Source organism: Gorilla gorilla, chromosome 16 (assembly GCF_029281585.2).
Source record: "Gorilla gorilla gorilla isolate KB3781 chromosome 16, NHGRI_mGorGor1-v2.1_pri, whole genome shotgun sequence".
In the NCBI taxonomy this organism is placed as follows: Eukaryota; Metazoa; Chordata; class Mammalia; order Primates; family Hominidae; genus Gorilla; species Gorilla gorilla.
Genome location: NC_073240.2, coordinates 96,646,554 through 96,664,263, shown reverse-complemented (window position 1 = coordinate 96,664,263; position 17,710 = coordinate 96,646,554).

Genomic DNA, 17,710 nt, shown 5'->3' with positions numbered 1-17,710 from the left:
TAGCCTAGCAGCCTTCTGACCCATTTAATCTCCCTACTTTCTCAGGTGGAAACATAAGAACCACTGAGTCCTCTTTGCACACTCTGAAGGCCAAGGAAACCACTGGAGGGTAAAGAGAAAAGATTCTTCCATCATCTTCCCAGGTACATTTCACACCACAGCCCCAGCAGCCCCACCCTCATAGGCCAATCTGACTGGCTTCCCAGTAGACTTCTTATGTCTGATGTCCTCTTTTGACCAATCTTGGGCACAGTCTTAATGGACACTTCACTTAGAAACTCAAATAGGCACATGTCAAGTCTTGCAAAACTCCCCCTCATCACGATCCTCTTCTCTGTCATGGCATCACTGAAATGTGCTGCAGCTTCTTGGCTCCAGCATGCACCTAGAGGGAGAGCAAGAAGTCAGTTTCCCTTTGTCAAAGGCGCCCCCAAGCTCTACATGTTATTTTCTTGAAGTCCTCATTTTGGCCCTCCGTTAACTTTGGAATGAACAGGAATTAGTCTCTTCCCATGAACATGCATTCCTCAAAGAGCTGAGAGAGTTTCTTCACCATGATACCCTCTGTTGGTAGACAAGAAATAAGATATGAAGCCAAGAATGGGTGATCAATGGCCACGGATCTCCATTCACATCACTTGGGGAAGGTGACTGGGCCCGCCTGTAGGTGCCTCATTGGTGTCTTGAGACAGACTATAAGGTTCCAGTGATTCTTCCTTTTTGTAGGTTCTCATTGTTGATTTCAGGGAAATCTGAAAAGTTAAGACCCACTATGTATATACAGGAGCTAACCAGGATGTGTTTTGTTTGCAGGGGCCAAATGGATACTACATGACTCCCACTTCTCCTTTCCACTGCATCATCTGTCATCTGAAAAGGGAATACATTTAGAATCAACAGAATGTTGGTGCCAGAAGGGAGTTGCCAACAATCCTCTATCAATTAGTAGTAGAACTGGAACACTTTTCCTCCTTGTTTTAGCCTGAGTTCTTTCCAGTTGCAGTCATGCCTTTAACCACAATATCCATTTGTGATCTTGGATTTGTCTTGTTTCTAATATTTGAGGGACAGAGGCGGGGAAAGAAGCAAATGAGGTTACCAGAGCTGGGTTTGTTTTCAAGGGTCAAATGGGTACCATGTCACTTCTACTTCTTCTGCCCACTCCATCCCTACTTCCGGAAGACCAAGTGTATTTTCTCCTTCTTCCCCTCAAGTGTCCTCTAGAGTTTTCCACACTGCTTCTTAATACACATAGCTCTGCTCCTTGCTCCTTACTGGAAATTGGCTCAGTGCTGACGGGATCTGACCTATTGGTGGGTGGAGGGGAATGAAAGGTCAAAGCTGCATTTGACCCTTTGTTCCACAGACTTACTTCATAGCCGAGCAGTCACATTTTGATTTAAACTTCTTTTTTTCTAGGCCCTAGATCAGTTCCTTACCTTGGAGCATGCCCCCTTTACTGATCTCATACATTTTTATTTTATTTGATGCTTCATGTTATGCTTGGATTATAGAACTTCCGTTCGGTAAAGGTTCTGTAACAAATTGTTCTTTTGTACAACAGCCAGATATCTCAGACTAAAAACGTATTGGGGGGAAAAAGCCAGATAAAAAATCAAATGAAGGCAAAATTAGAGGCCTGCTAATAAAATCAGATTTTCTTGACACTTTTAGTCAATGCAAAAATAATTGTGGGAATATAAAAGGTTTTTTATGGTCAATTATTCTTGTCTTAGTAAGTATCTATAATCATAATCCCTCAGAATAGGTAATAATCCTCTGCAGAGGGAAGTGAGACTTCCCCACAGAACCATAAGGAAAGTAAAACGTTATCATATGCATGCATAAAATATATTAATATTGAAATGTGCTGGCTGTAAGGTCAGGTGGGGAGATAGCTTTTTATTCCACCCTGAAAAAAAAAAATATATATATATATATACTATCTGACTTTATTGGGCTGCTGACATCCAATTGATCTGCATTATTCTTAGCTGGCAAGAGCCTATATACCTAAATGCCTCAGATAATAGGTATTACAGTATTAGGTAAAAAGCCTCCATGCAGTCTATAGCAAATATCAAAAAGGTAGAAAGTGTAAAATAAGGGAGATTAAGATGACACCAGAAAGCGTTGAATGAGGTGTCATTTTGCATTTAGAAAGACAACCAGGAAAGTTAAGACAGAAGAAAAAAATGCCCCTTTCTCACTAGCTGCCCTTAAAGGTTTACAAATGATCTGTTAACAGAAATGAGTTTCTCTTGGGCTTCAGACACCATTTATTACTCTGGGAGAGAGACAAAAAAGGAGATGGAAAAGACTGGCAAATTATGCTTATTTGAAGGCAAAATGCTTCCCATCAGCAACATGATGAAAATGTACCAAAGGTGTCAGCCAGATGTTGACATGTTAATATTTTTCATGAGGTCTTTCACTGAGGAATGAGTACAAAGAACTTTTTGGGTGTTCTTTAGAATATGAATTGAAATGCATTGCTATGCTAGCTGCCTTGCCTGGGAAATCACGATCGTATTTGATGATGAAGAGGAAGAGGAAGTGTGTCCTAAATAGGGGGCTTGAACCTCGATTCCCTGGCTGCCTCCCAGATGTCTTGTGCTACGAATGGGCTCATCTGATCTCTCCTAGTCAATTTCATTCTGGAAAGTAGCCAGTGGGCCTAGTTCACGACCCAGTGATGTCATTATAATTCATTCTCCCTCACCACAAAGACTTCGGAACTTTCCAATTTACAATGGGTCTTTTTAATAAAGAAGAGTGTCATGTACAGAATTTTTAAGTGTTTCTAATGATTTATCTTTTTTTTTCTTGTTATAGCCTCAAAAAGGCCTATCTTCTTTGTATGAATGGACTATCAAAATCATTTAAAGAATTTTATATCTTTGTTAAAGTACACGATGTGTTTTATGGGCTGAAAGAGGATAACTGAAGCTTATTATAAGAGAACATTGTGTCCGAACAGAGAAACTTTACATTTTATGCATAAAGAATAGAGGATCTAAAATTTCATATGACTTAGGCCATGCTTCATCATGAACACTTACAAAGTAATTCTAAGTAGGAAATATGCCATTTTTAGGGATGTATTCTGTGTTTTGAGACTGGATTTATAAGATGAGGGAGGGGCTGGGGGCTGACAGAGACATATGTAAGTCATTTCAGAGCACAGGCTGTATCATCCATGTGTTCTCTCAACACCTCTCATGGGCTGTAAGGAAATATTCACTGATGAAGATTACATACGAATTGAACTCAGCATTGGAGAGTTAGGGCCGTCTCCCAGAACCTCACCTCTTTGCACTTGGCTTACCCTCCTTGCTAAAATAAACTTTGCTGGATGATGTCACTTATCCTTGGCATGGATCTTTAAAACCCTGGGTAGTACAAACCTAGTGGATGATCAATGCATTTGTGGCCTGCACTGTAATTTAACTTGCTCTGTCTGACAGGAGATGTGGAATAGCTAAAGAGAGGCTTTACTTGTAATCTTCTTATCGCCTTATCCTGGAGTGTTTGTGAAGAGCAAGGCCTTCCCTACACTAACTCCCAGTTGAGGGTTAAGGCTAAGAAAGAGAAATTGCCCTGTTATGTGTCTGATGGTGTGACCCGACAAAGCCCTCTCTGGATACCTTGTGAACCCTAGCCTTTCATGGCCAAACGCACCTTGCCTCTCCTGAACCACTTGTGTGTGTTCTATGAGCTGATTAACAGAAATAACTTGCTATAATTATGATGTGCTGGGAGAGAAAAAAAATTGTACTCTTTTCTTACCGTTTCTTTTTTTTTTTAATTTTCTTTCTCATTTTTTTTGAGACAGAATCTCGCTCTGTCACCCAGGCTGGAGTGCAGCGGTGCGATCTTGGCTCACTGCAGCCTCTGCTTCCCCGGTTCAAGTGATTCTCATGCCTCAGCTTCCTGAGTAGCTGGGACTACAGGTGTGCACCACCACACCCAGCGATCCTGTTTCTTTTCTAAAGCATAGAATTCTAAATTAGATCATCATCCTTAGACCATTACTGGCAAGAGACCGTGAGTGAGCAGAGGGAGGTGGCCAGACCAGCGCAGGCTGGACAGGAGACAGGGAACACCTTACCATGGAAATGGTATAGAAACGGACAAGACTGACAGAAAGAGTGGAGGGTGGAGGAATATAAAAAAGGAAAAAAAAAAAAAAGAAAAGGAGGCAGAGTGAGAGAAAGAGAGAGAGGGAGAGAGAGGGTCTTAATGAGAAATACACACAAGCGGAGGAGCTCAGGAGAAAAGCAGCTCAGGGTGTGGCAAAATGAAGGAGGGTGGCATGCAGACAGAGGGCTTCCTGGAGAGGGGGACACTCACCTTTCCACAAGGCAGTTTTCCTGTTTTTACAGAAAGCTGAGCAAGAGTAGACAGCTTGTCTGTCTCAGGTGCTCCAGGGCCAGCTAATTCACACTTTTCCTGATGACTTTGAGGAACGTAAAACTCTTTAGTGTAAGCACTCTGCGAATCTGATCGAGGGAAACACTCTTGCCACTTTCCTTCTGGGGATCAGATTCTGGCTATGTTAGTGGGACAGTTAGTTACATAAGATAGCAGTCACAACCAAGGAGAAAATGCCTTATCACGGCCATAAATAGGAAGAGCTGGGAAGATCCAGAGGGGAAATATGACAAGCTTTATGGAGGAGATATACAGTGATGAGTATTGTGATGCACTAATTACAAGAAAGGAAATGATTTCTGTGACAAAATTAATAAGAGTTGCTGCTATTTTTTATAGGCCCCTTAATGGGCATATGCCTTCTCTAAATATGTTTGGATGCATATGGATAGTAAATATATGTGTATGTGTGTAGGTATGAAAATATGTATGGTCCAATAAATGTCGAATGCTCACAGAATCCCTCAAGGTAAATAATATTATTATTATTCCAATTTTATAGCGGAGAATATTTCTAAAGCTTAGAGAGCTTGCAAAACGTATCCAAGAATACATACCCACATATTTATAAAGTTTGATAATGATAGATTGGATTAAAAACTTGCAATTATTATCTATAGGTTACGTGATATATATGACCAGAATGAGAAAGAAGGAAAAAAAAGGTGTTAAGTGAAGGGAGATATGAATGGAAGATTTGTTGGAAACTAGCTCAGTAAACACTTCATATGCTGTTTATAGAAAACTATATTGTATCTTATAACAGCTAGAGAAATAGGGGAGGTTTCTGGCCGGGAAGTAATATGATTAGATCTATATTTGTCAAAAGTAAGAGGTAATTGATTAGTGAAGGGATGATAATTCAGATAGGACGTTGATGGTAACAGGCCAAGCAAAGCATGATATGAACTGAATAACCCATAGCAACAAATGTGGTGGCTATGAAAAACAAATATGGGGATAGTATTTTTTATAAAAATACAATTAACCAACTACTTTCTATGTATAAGGGTATTTATGTTTTCCTTTTTATTTCTACACTATGCCTTATTTTTCAGGAAAACAAAGGTTAGATTGGGCATTTTTAAGATGGTTATTCTGTATCTTCTTCCAAGTTTCAAGGACAGCAAATCTTTTTCTCACCACTTATCTACAGAAATTTACAGGCACAACAGAGAATGTTTGAACATAAAGTTATACTGAGGCTTAGACACAATTTATTTCATGCTCCATATAAATTTATTTCACCAAATTGAGAGCCTTAGAAAGGAAAAGGCCATGTACTTTTGTCCCTCCCATTACCAGGACCTTTCCAACAGCTAACGTCTGCTATATCCATCTTTTGGCTTTGACGGTAGATGTTTTAAGCTGGCAGGAGGATTAAGAACAACACTTAATAAAAAAGCACTTAAGAATATGCCTTTAGAGTTAAGCAAATATTGGGCTGAGGCCTGATTTTGCCACTAATTACGTAACTTCGGACAATTTACCTGACTTTCTAAATCTGGGGGTTCCTATTCGGAAAATCTGGATAAATGTGGTTCCTACCATATCAGGTTGTAGTGGAGTTAAATTAGATTCCTACAAGCCTCTTTCTGCAGTACCTGACAAGCAATGCGTGTTGAATACTTGCATCCAGTAACATGTACACACTGAACACTGAATGTACACAAAACACACCAATGAGAGAACGGAAGGTAAAAAAGTGGAGACGATAGAAATGAAAAATTATTTCAAGATTGACCATGAGGACGTGCAGAGAGAAGCAGTAACTAAAAGGGAGGCGTCAATGCAAGGCTTTATTTTTTAAGATGGTGAAAATGAAGAAACTTTTTATGCTGATGGAAACGATTAAATAAAGAGGGGGAAATTGTAGAGGTAGGACAGAAGAGTGATAATCAGAAGAGAAGCTCTTGCTACTAAGAGAATAATTTGTCTTTCGTAGGCATAGACACAGCCCCCACAATCACCCACACTTCATAATAGGAGAGGAGAAGAAAAGCATGAGTGAAGACAGGCATAAATTGTGCTCGCTTGTTGGTAGGTGAGAGAATGCCCAGAAAACGAGAATGTTTCCTCAATGAAGTGTGAGGTGAGGCCATCAACTAAGAGTCAGGATGAACAAAGGTAGGAAGTTTTTTTTTTTTTTTTTTTTTGAGACTAAGTCTACCTCTGTCTCCCAGAGTGGAGTGCAGTGGAGCGATTTCAGCTTACTGTAAGCTCTGCCTCCCTGGTTCAAGCCATTCTCCTGCCTCAGCCTCACGAGTAGCTGGGATTACAGGCACCCACCAAAACTAAGCCACATCCAGCTTAGTTTTTGTATTTTTAGTAAAGAGGGAGTTTCATCATTTTGGCCACGCTGGTCTTGAACTCCTGACCTCAAGTGATCCGCCTGCCTCAGCCTCCCAAAGTACTGGGATTACAGGCGCGAGCCACCATGCCCAGCAAGGTAGGAGCTTTAAGGAGAAAGGAAAGAAATGAAGTAATCATTCAGAGAAGAGGAAGAGCCAGATACATGCAGAGAAGGCCTGAGCAGTGCCCAGTGCCTGGCTGAATTTCGTGATTGTGTACTTAACTGGCAGCCATTCAAGCTATGTGTGAAATTTCCTCCAGGAAAATCTCCTTAAAGGGGTTGAAAGAAAGAAAAAGGGGCTTCCTGGTTGGTTTACCTAGAACGGAGATTCTACTACCTGACTGAGAGAATAGGAGAGAAGAGAGAGGGAAACAGTGATATTTGCAAGGAGATGATTACACTTGAAGGCCATGGAATGCAAGATAAAATAAAACAAGAAGAGTTGATAGATCAATAGTGCAAGATCACTGAAACAGAGGTCTTAGGGATATGGGAAAATTATAGTGCTGGAGGTTGCTGAGCAAAGTCAACTGGAAAAACATAATTTGTGTTTGGAGAGCAAGATTTTTGAATTTGAGATTTAGGAGGTGGAACAGGACCTGCTGATACTGAGGCTTAGGGTGTGACCCTGGGATTAGCCAACTGTGACAAATTAGAGGAAAAGGTGAACTGGCGATTAAGAGATCAAGAAACTAAGAACCTTTGGAGCTAGATGGGTTCATTCTCATGGATATAAAAATTGCCAGGAATACTAAGCAGCACATACAAGGTGTTTACTATGCATCAGTGTTCTAAGAGTTTTAGCTGTACTCTTGGATTCCTAGCATTTAAGGCTGCTACTCCTAGTATCATCTCTACTTTATAGCAAAGAGAGCTTAAATAATTTTCCCATGGCAACACAATTAGCAATGATAGAGGTGGGCTGAAACAGAGGTTCCAGAACCTGTTCTTGTATTGACCATACTGAATTTTCTAGAATTATAATGATAGTAGGGATGTGGAAAGTGAAATTATAATCTAGGTTCCAAAATTTTTAGTGAATTAGGGTGCAAGGTCAGGATATCTGTAGGAAAAAAAAAAAAAAAAAAAAAAAAGGAGAGGGTGAAGAGTCAGTTCCGGAAATTTTAGAAGAGCCTGGAGGGATGATGGTAAAAAGAAGAGTGACCACAATTCTGCCACTGAAGAATTTGAAAATGAGAAAAAAAAAAATCTTTTTTTTTTTTTTAAGAGAATGCAGAGGGGACAGTGTCCTCAAGATCCGTTCTGTTTCTACAAAACCTGACTTAATTGGGTGGATGGAAACTACAGGACATTAGCATTTTTTTCAATCTCTCCCCATGAGCTTAATGTGCATGCTCATTTGGGAATAACTGAAGAAAGTGAAGGAAAGAAGAGAATTTTCTGAAAAACAGAAGATAAAGAATTTTCTGGTCATAAAATGAGAATTCCAGTATGCTAAGTGGAGATGTTTGAGAAAGAAGGAAAGGCAGTCATTAATGTTATTGGTGCCATTGGTATGTGTATCTTTGAATAACTTCCTTTTCCATTCCTTGATTTTATTTTTACTTGACAACAATGGTTCAGTCTGATTGCATTATTCTTTTATTGTGAGCATCTAAAACTATATTTGGTAGGAAGGGAATGGGATGTAAATATTTTAAAAAGTAATAAGAAGATTAGGAAATATAGCTTATTGTTAACTGGTGTCAAGAGGGTGAGTTTTAATCTATTTAGGCAGTGGCTTGGGCCGAGTTTACAATGTCATATGCCGGCACCTTTCTTTGAGTTTTCCTCTCTCAGATGCTTGTTGTCCCATATAACTATAAAAACTGACTTTACTTAAACAAAGATTTAGAGAAAAAAATGAAGGAAGAAGAAAAAGAAGGAAGGAAAGGAAGGATGGATGGAAGGAAGGGGGGAGGGAGGGAAGGAAGAAGGATGGATGGAAGGAAGGGGGGAGGGAGGGAAGGAGGAAGGAAGGAAGGAAGGAAGGAAGGGGGAAAAGTGAAAAGATAGTAATCAAAAGAAGAAATTGAGCAAATCCTTACATGGCAAGACCAAATGGAATGAATTGAATGGCAAGCACAGGCATAGGAAGAATGATAGCCCAAGATTACTCATTGGCCTAATAGGAAGAAATAAGAAGTAAAATCAAGCTGGTTTCTGAAACTTGAGTGTGTAGATATAATCAAATGATGATATCTTTTTATATGTAGTATCTGAACATTGATGATCCTTAAAGAAATAGTTGGAATTAAAATCCTTTTCAAAAAGCTATTAAGAAATACTTTTATTGTCTCTATTATGAAATGCCAGTTCATAAACTTATTTCTGATTATTTTTGAGGAATTAATTGTATTGTAAGAATAGGGAAATTATAACATCTTGGAAATAGTCACTTACTACAGATGCCTGAGTTTGTTGGCCAAATATAAATTCTACATCTCGGTTCAAAACCTCAGTTGCACAAAAATAGCATGATTTGACTTCTAAGTAGTGTATGTGTCAGCTGGATAACTACATAAGTAAGCAAAAGGGACTTGGCCAAATAAAGATGACCCAGAGGAAGGAGGAGTATAATCCTGCCTGTCTGCTGGCTCTTCCAGTCGCACTTGTAGAAGAGGGTTCTATTCAGAACTTTGGGGGTCATTGATGAGCTTGGGCACACAGAAGATAACCATTGTAAATTTTTTTCTTGGTTAGAAGACAACTTAAATAAATATAATAATAATCTTCAAAATGTTGGTTGTCTGTTGTATGCCATCCTAAAAAGGATTGTTAACAATTATTTTGAGAAGGGCAACTTTTAGCTGTCTGTTTGGAAGAAGGTTCAAATAACTGGAACTTCCCAAAGATAAAGTGGACCATTATAGCAGACAATGCATTCCCTTTAACAGGAAATACTTATCTTAACTGTAGGTAATCACTTAGACCCACAAAGAGATCTGAGTATCAGCTGGGAAGAAAAAAATAACAGCTGGTAATTGCTGAGTACTTACTAAATGCCAGGCACTGCTATCTGTACCATTTCATCTATCCCAATAATCAATCATCCTTTGAGGTTGATTATATTCTTTGTATCTTATGGATATAAACCATAAAGCCAAGAAAATTGCTAATAAATGACACAGACAGGATTGAACTCCAAACTTTTAATAACCATCCTATACTGCTTCTTAAGGAAGTAACAGTGGGAGACTTCCAAGGTCAGTTTAAACTCTAATGATCATTGATTTTGGAAGTCACACTTCAAGGGTTTAGAGTAGTGGTCTGGAATTAGACCAGGGTTCAAATCTGGACTGAGTTTACAATGTCATGTGCCAACACTTTTCTTTTGACTTTTCCTCTCTCCGATGCTAACTACAAAAACTGACTTTATTTAAACCAAGATTTATAGAAAAAAAATGAAGGAGAAAGAAAGGAAGGGGAAAAAGAAACACAGTAATCAATAGAAGAAACTGAACAAATCCTTACATGGCAAGAACAAATGGAATGAACTGAATGGCAAGTACAGGCATAGGAAGAAGGATAGTTCAAGATTATTCATGATTATTTGTTATTCCTAGTTATTAATGACTAACCTTGAGTGATATACTTGAACTCTCTGAAGTTTATTGTCTTCATCTGTAAACTTGAGGTCACAATGTTTCATTCACAGGACTGTAAGAATTAAATAAGATAATGCATACAGCTTTTAAGCACAATGCCTAGCACTAGTTATAACCTTGACAAATAGTAGCTATTTTTAAGTGTTCCAAGACATAAGATATTATTAGAATGGTATTTTGCACTACATGTTGCAATCCTAAATTTTAGCATTAGAATATTTTTAAAAATGTTATTGGGTTTAGACCAGGTTTAAATCCTCTGTGAGAATAACCATTTGATTTCATCCTTCAACTTTTTCTTCAGAAAGATACCAACTAAAAACAAGTGACAATTTTGGAAAAAAATGATAATATGTATAAAAAATAGTATCAAGAGTGAATGAAGACAACTAAAATAGGCAAAGAACAGGTAGTTCACATAAAGAGAGACACTAATAGTGAATAGATAGGAAATCATGCTCAAACACGTTTTTATTTCTTTCCCAACCCACTGGAAAAATTATTATCATTATCATCATAATTGTAATATCTAACTCCCTCTTTTATTTCTCCTTGGCCTCATATCTTCCTGCAATTACCACTGGGTTTCTCTTTTCCCATTACAGCAAACTCCTCAAAAGATTTATTCATACTCACTCTTTCACTTCTTAACCTCTCTCTTGCTTTTGAATCAATTCAAATGCAGTATTCTCTCTGCCTTTTTCTCAGGGTAAAAGAAAAAGTATGTTTCTCCCAGAGTTGCTGACTGCCATTTTGAAATCATAGAGCTGATTCTACAGAAATCTGAGCAGAAAGGTAAGAGGAAAACTAAGTGCTTAATAACATCATTGGAGAATTCAGTCTGGCTAACTTTGAAGCCCACCCACTTCTAGACATTTCTGTGATCATTTAACCAGTTTGAATTGGGCTTTGTGTTTCCGAGAACACACATGGATGACTAAGTTACCCCCTCTGACAGGGTCTATGGATGAAAATAAATTCCTGTAGAGGAAGAAAACATCTGGCAGCCCCTAAGGAGAAAATTTCTAGAGACAAATGTATTTTGGCATCCCAGAATACCAGTTAGTATTCAGTCCACATAATTCCTGCAGATTTGTACTTAAAGAGCACAGGATAATTCCCATATGAGCCAAGACAACTCACTGAGAGATTCAACCAAGATCGGAAAAGGTTTGTGAAAAGTTGAGTGATAGGCTTCCAAAACCATCAGGAAATGTTTTGAATTAAAATACATGATTTCTTTGCTCTAGAATTCAGACTAAAGCAATTTTAAGTCCAAGTCGTTAATTTATGATTGATTTATCAAAAAGTTCTTGCCTTCTCCTTTTTCTCCTGGTTAATTTAGCCAGTATTTAGCCATGACTTGTGTGAGGTGCTGGAGACACAATTATGAATAATTGTCCTTATGCATTATTGCACAATATAATCGGAAGACAAACACAACAAATATGACTTTTATTTATTTTAAGTGAGGTGAATTAATTTTGGGAGATTGATTTGCAAAACCCTAATTAAAGTTCTTTAACCTTCTTCAGAAGAAGACACTGTAAGCCAAATTAATTAAGAGAGTTGGCTTCTTTAAGTTACTTATGAATTATTTTTCTCTTGGCTCTTGTTGACCTGGAGATCCAAAGGGAGAGAGATAGAGGTGAGGGAATGGTGACATAAGGCAGCCTCTATGGGGACCAAACAGGGCTGGGGAAACGGGACTACAGGAGGGGATGAGCAGAAACAGAGCCTGGTGAATCTGCAGAGTCAGAGCTGAGATATGAGACCACTCCACCTTAAGGTGGTTTAAAAAGACTTGTATTCAGGACATGAAAAGTAATCAGCAGAAGCCTGGATAATAAATTCTGTCAGAAACCTTGCCACAGTGCCCATCCTAGGCCGTAACCTCGCCTGTGGGTAGACTGAAGCCATTTTCTCTGCATGCTCTCCCCTGCGTTGTGATAAATAATTTTTACTCAGCATTTCTATATAATTTTTCTTTAGGTACTCTTTCTACACAAACGATGCTTTACATTTCTCATATAATGCTTATATAATTGTACATTTTAGAAATATAAGTTATTGTTCTAGTTTGTAGTCATCACTCATGAACATCCATTCTCACAAAAAAATATTTTCATGGTAGTTCTGAAGTGGAAGAACAATCATGACAATTTAACAGATACTAAAAGTAGGGGCATCTGAGAAGCAGAGATTTGCTTTCAGAGGAAGACACATTGAACTCTGTTTTAAATATTTTCTTGAGTTTCTCATCACCGAAAATTTTCTTAGTGTGTCTTACAATGATGATTAAGTTACTTGAATTTAATTCGGTTCTTTCATGATAACTGAATGCTCTTATTTACCATAATCTGTAAATTCTTAAAGCCTATACTAAACTTTTGGGCCCAACACAGAATAAAACAAATGGTCATAGCACATAAGGTTATCAATACATTTGAGTATATTTATGTTTGGCAGAGTCTGACATCCTGACTTTATGTTTATAGATACTGATGTTTATGTTAACATAATGTATACACAGTAAGTGTATGTGTATTTGGAGAGAGCTTCATTACATTTATTGTACCAAAGAAGATTGATTATGTGGAAAAGACAACTTCCTATCTCTAATTTTCTACCATTTCAAAGAAGAAAATTATTGTCATCATTATGTTCACTATTATCTTCCAGTAAACTCACTGGTGGCCACTCTACTGGTTTTTGAGCTGTGATGAAATTTTAAAAATAAAACAACACCAACAAGCAAAAGTTATAGTCCTTACATTCAAGGAAGGACTCTTCTTAGACAGAAGCTCTTAATATGCATGTATTGCATACAGAAAAGAACAACTAACCACACTGTCTTTGAAATGCCACAGGAGTGAATGAGACCATGTCAGAAGAGGAAGAAGGTCATCCGAGTTGGGCATGTGCGTGTATTTGTGAGAAAAAATCTGACAGAGGGAAGAATCTTAAAGTTGTCTTTAGAGGACTGGTAGACTTTGGACTATGGAAAGATGGGGTGTGGGAAATAAATATATAGGAAGGAAGAAAGGAAGGAAAGGAAGGAAGGAAGGAAGGAAGGAAGGAAGGAAGGAAGGAAGGAAGGAAGGAAAGGAAGGACCAAGGAAAGAAGGAAGGAAGGAGGGAAGGAAAGAAGGAAAAGAAAGAAAGGAAGGAAGGACCAAGGAAAGAAGCAAGGATGGAAGGAAGGAAGGAAGGGAGGGAGGAAGGAAGGAAGGAAGAAAGGAAGGAAGGACCAAGGAAAGAAGCAAGGATGGAAGGAAGGAAGGAAGGGAGGCAGGAAGGAAGGAAGGAAGGAAGGAAGGAGGAAGGAAGGAAGGAAGGAGAATACTAGAGCCTTTCACTTGGGATATAGAAGGAAATGAACACTTTAATTTCCAATGAAATATCTCACCATTTGAACAACAACACAAAAATCTTACTTTTCTTTAATGCCATCAGAATCTGTGGACACAAAGAAATTCAAAAGAACTGTACTTCAGAAAGACAAGCCTTTTCTAAGTAAGTAAAAAATACAGGACACATTCAAAGCCAGTGGTCAGTTGCGAAAAGTTGGGGACAGGTGGGCTGATGAGCAAAGCTGTCAGAAAAGAACAGTCTGTGCTTAGACTAGAAGAAACAAACCAGACATTCTGATGAATTCATGGGATGCCTTGGCAGTGGATCTGCGGGAGCCCCAAAGGCAAAGAGAATCCTCTCAGCGAAGTCACTTACAGGGGAATTTAGATGATTACGCAGAGGCTGGGAGTAGAGGGAGGAAGATTTCACAGCCTCACAGTCCCAGGGTTGTCAGAATCTGAGTGTCCTGATATCTCACTGGGATCACACCATCACACAGCTTCACTGTCTGTGGTTTCATAGGCCTCTGGGCCTCAAGGAAATGGTAAACATAGACTGCTTTCTTTATTTTCTTAAACTTTTAAAAGTCAAAAGTTATTCAAAAGATTGGTTAAAGAAAAAAATCATAAAGTATTATGGGGCTTATAATATGCATAAGTAAATGGTATAATAAAATAGCACAAAAGGTGGGAGAAAATGTAAGTGAAATTATACTATTATAAGGTTATTTCATTGGATACAGAATAGTATTAAGCTAAGTCAAGAAAGACTGTGATAAATTGAAATGTACACTACTGTAATCTCTAGAGCAACCACCAAAGTAATAATGCAAAGAGATATAGTTAAAAAGGCAGTAGATGAGATAGAATGGAATATTGAAAATTACTCTATCGACCTCAAAAGAAAACAAGAGGAAAAAAGAAAACACAACAGAAAAATAGAACAAAGAAGAAACCAGTAGCAAAATATTATACTTACATATGTATAGGTAAGTAAATTAAATGTAAATGGGTGAAACAGATTCCATGTAAAAACTTGAGGATTTTCAGAATGAATGTTTTTTAAAGACTCAGAGATATATCCTTTATAAGAGAGATGCACTTTCAATATAAAACAACATGCAGATTGTAAAAAAATTTTAATGGGAAAAAATATACCATGGAGCCTGTAATCCAAGCATTTTTGGGAGGCTGAGGCAGCCAGATCACTTGATGTCAGGAGTTTGAGACCAACTTGGCCAACATGGTGAAACCCCATCTCTACTAAAAACATAAAAATTAGCCAGGTGTGTTGGTGGGTGCCTGTAATCTCAGCTACTCAGGAGGCTGAGGCAGGAGAATCATTTGAACCTGGGAGGCAGAGATTGCAGTGAGCCAAGATTGTGCCACTGCACTCCAGCCTGGGTGACAGAGCATGTTGGCTAGGCTGATCTCGAACTCCCGACATCAGGTGATCTGGCTGCCTTGGCTTCCCAAAGTGCTGGGATTACAGGCGTTAGCCACCGCATCTGGCATCTTAACAAATTTTAACTACACAATACGTTATGATTATCTATTATGGATAGTCACATGCTGTACATTAGTTTCCCAGAACTTATTTATCTTTATACTAATGTTTGTACCCTTTTACTAACATCTCACTTTTCCCTATTCCCCAGCTCCAACCACCTTTCTACTCTCTGTTATTATAAATTTAACTTTCTTTAGATTCCTCACATAAAAAAGATCATGCAGTATTTGTTTTTCTGTGTCTGGCATATTTCACTTAGCATAATGTTCTCCAGATTCATCTGAGTTGTCATAATGGAAGATTTTTTTTTCCTTTTTAAGGCTGAATAATATTTTACTCTGTGTGTGTGTGTGTGTGTGTGTGTGTGTGTGTATCATATTATTTATGTGGCATGTGTTTGTGTTTGTCTGCTGATACCAAGTTATTCCTTGGTATCAGCAGAAGATTGGTTCTAGAACTCCCTGAAGATACCAAAATCCACAAATGCACAAGTCCTTTACATAAAATGATGTAGGTATTTGGATATAAACCTATGCACATTCTCATATATATTATATCATCTTTACATTACTCATAATACCTAATACAATGTAAATGCTATGCAAATAATAGTCCTACTGCATTTTTATTTGTATTATTTTTATTGCCATATTATTTTATTATTTTGATCTGTTGTTGATTGAATTTGTAGATGCAGAACCTGAGGATACCATGAGCTAATTGTGTATACTTATTATGTATTCTTATCTATTCATCTGTTCATGGACACTTACATTGTTTCCATATCTTACCTATTGTAAATAATGCGAATATAGGAATGTGGATACCTCTTTGAAGTAGTAGTTTTATTTCCATTAGATATACACCCAGAAGTAGAATTGCTGGATTATATGGTCATTCCATTTTTAATATTTTGAGGAACCAATTGTGTTTATGGTGAGGGCTCTCTTCTTCGTTCTTAGATGACTAGTTTCTTGCTGTGTCCTCACATGGACTTTTCTCCAGCATGTGTGTGTGTATATGGGGGATAGATTGGAGGTTAAAGAGCTCTCTAGTTTCTCTTCTTATAATCCAATGGGGTCAGGGCCCACCCTTCTGACCTCATTTAACTTAGGGGTGCCATCTCTAAAGATAGTCACCCTAGGGATTAGGGCTTCAATGTGTAAACTTTGGGGAGGATACAAATATTCAGTTAATATAATAACACCTCTCTATATTAAAATGTTAAATATAAAATTAAAATACCTCTCTCTCTCTCTCTCTCTCTCTCTCTATATATATATATATATATATACATATCTCGTTCCTCCTATCCTGAAAACCAACCAACCAACCAACTAAACAAACAAAAATCCTCTCAGCAGGTCCATATGACTTTAATGGTGAGTAGTTTGAAATATTTAAAAGAGAGTAAATACCAATATCACATAATATCTTTCATACAATAGGAAAGAAAGAAAACATACTAATTTGATATGTGAGTTTAACATAACCCTAACTCCAGAATATTAGGAAATAACATAAACCAATATATAAAAATGATAATATATTATGTCCACACATGATTTGTCCCAGGAATGCAAGGTTGGTTCAACATTCATAAATTAAATTCACCACATTAATAAAATAAAAGTGAAAACAACATGATTATCATAAGAGAGACAGAAAACATTATTTGACAAAAACCAAATTTTTGCCCATTTATGATAAAAACTCTCAGAAAAATAGGAGTATTCTCAATGTAATAATCAAGATAGCTACAAAAAAATTTCACTTAGTGTTTAGTGTTTCCATCTAAGATCAGAAACAAGATAAGAAAATTTTTATTTCATCACTTTTATTTTATTTTTCCTAAAAATTCACCTGTAACAAAAAAAAATGGCATATAGATTTTTTTTTAAAGTAAAGCTATCATTATTCACAAAAAACAAGAGTTTTCCATAAGGAATCCTAAGGAAACTATCCTCTCCCCCAACAAACAATACATAGAATTAATTAGAGAAGGAATATACAAGGTCAGTATATAAAATTATAATATACAAGGTCAGTATATAAAAATTAATTATTTTTCTATATAACAGTAACAAATAATTGGGAAGTAAAATGTTAAGATGCTGCTACATATAATAGTTTCAAAAGAAACCAAAATATTTAGGAGTAAATTTGACAAAAGATGCACAATATCTGTATAAGTTAAAACTATAAAATATTGCAGAGAATTAAAAAAGATGTAAATAAACTTAATGATAAATCTACTGAGATAACTAAATAAAGATAGAGACATATCTCATGTCAACAGATAGGATGATGCAATATTTTTAACATGACAGATTTCTTCCAACTTAAAGTATACATGCAACGCAATGTGAATTAATGTCCCACAGAATTCAAAAATAACTGTTGTCAAGCTAATTCTAAAATTTCTATTAAAATGCAAAGCCAAAATATTTTA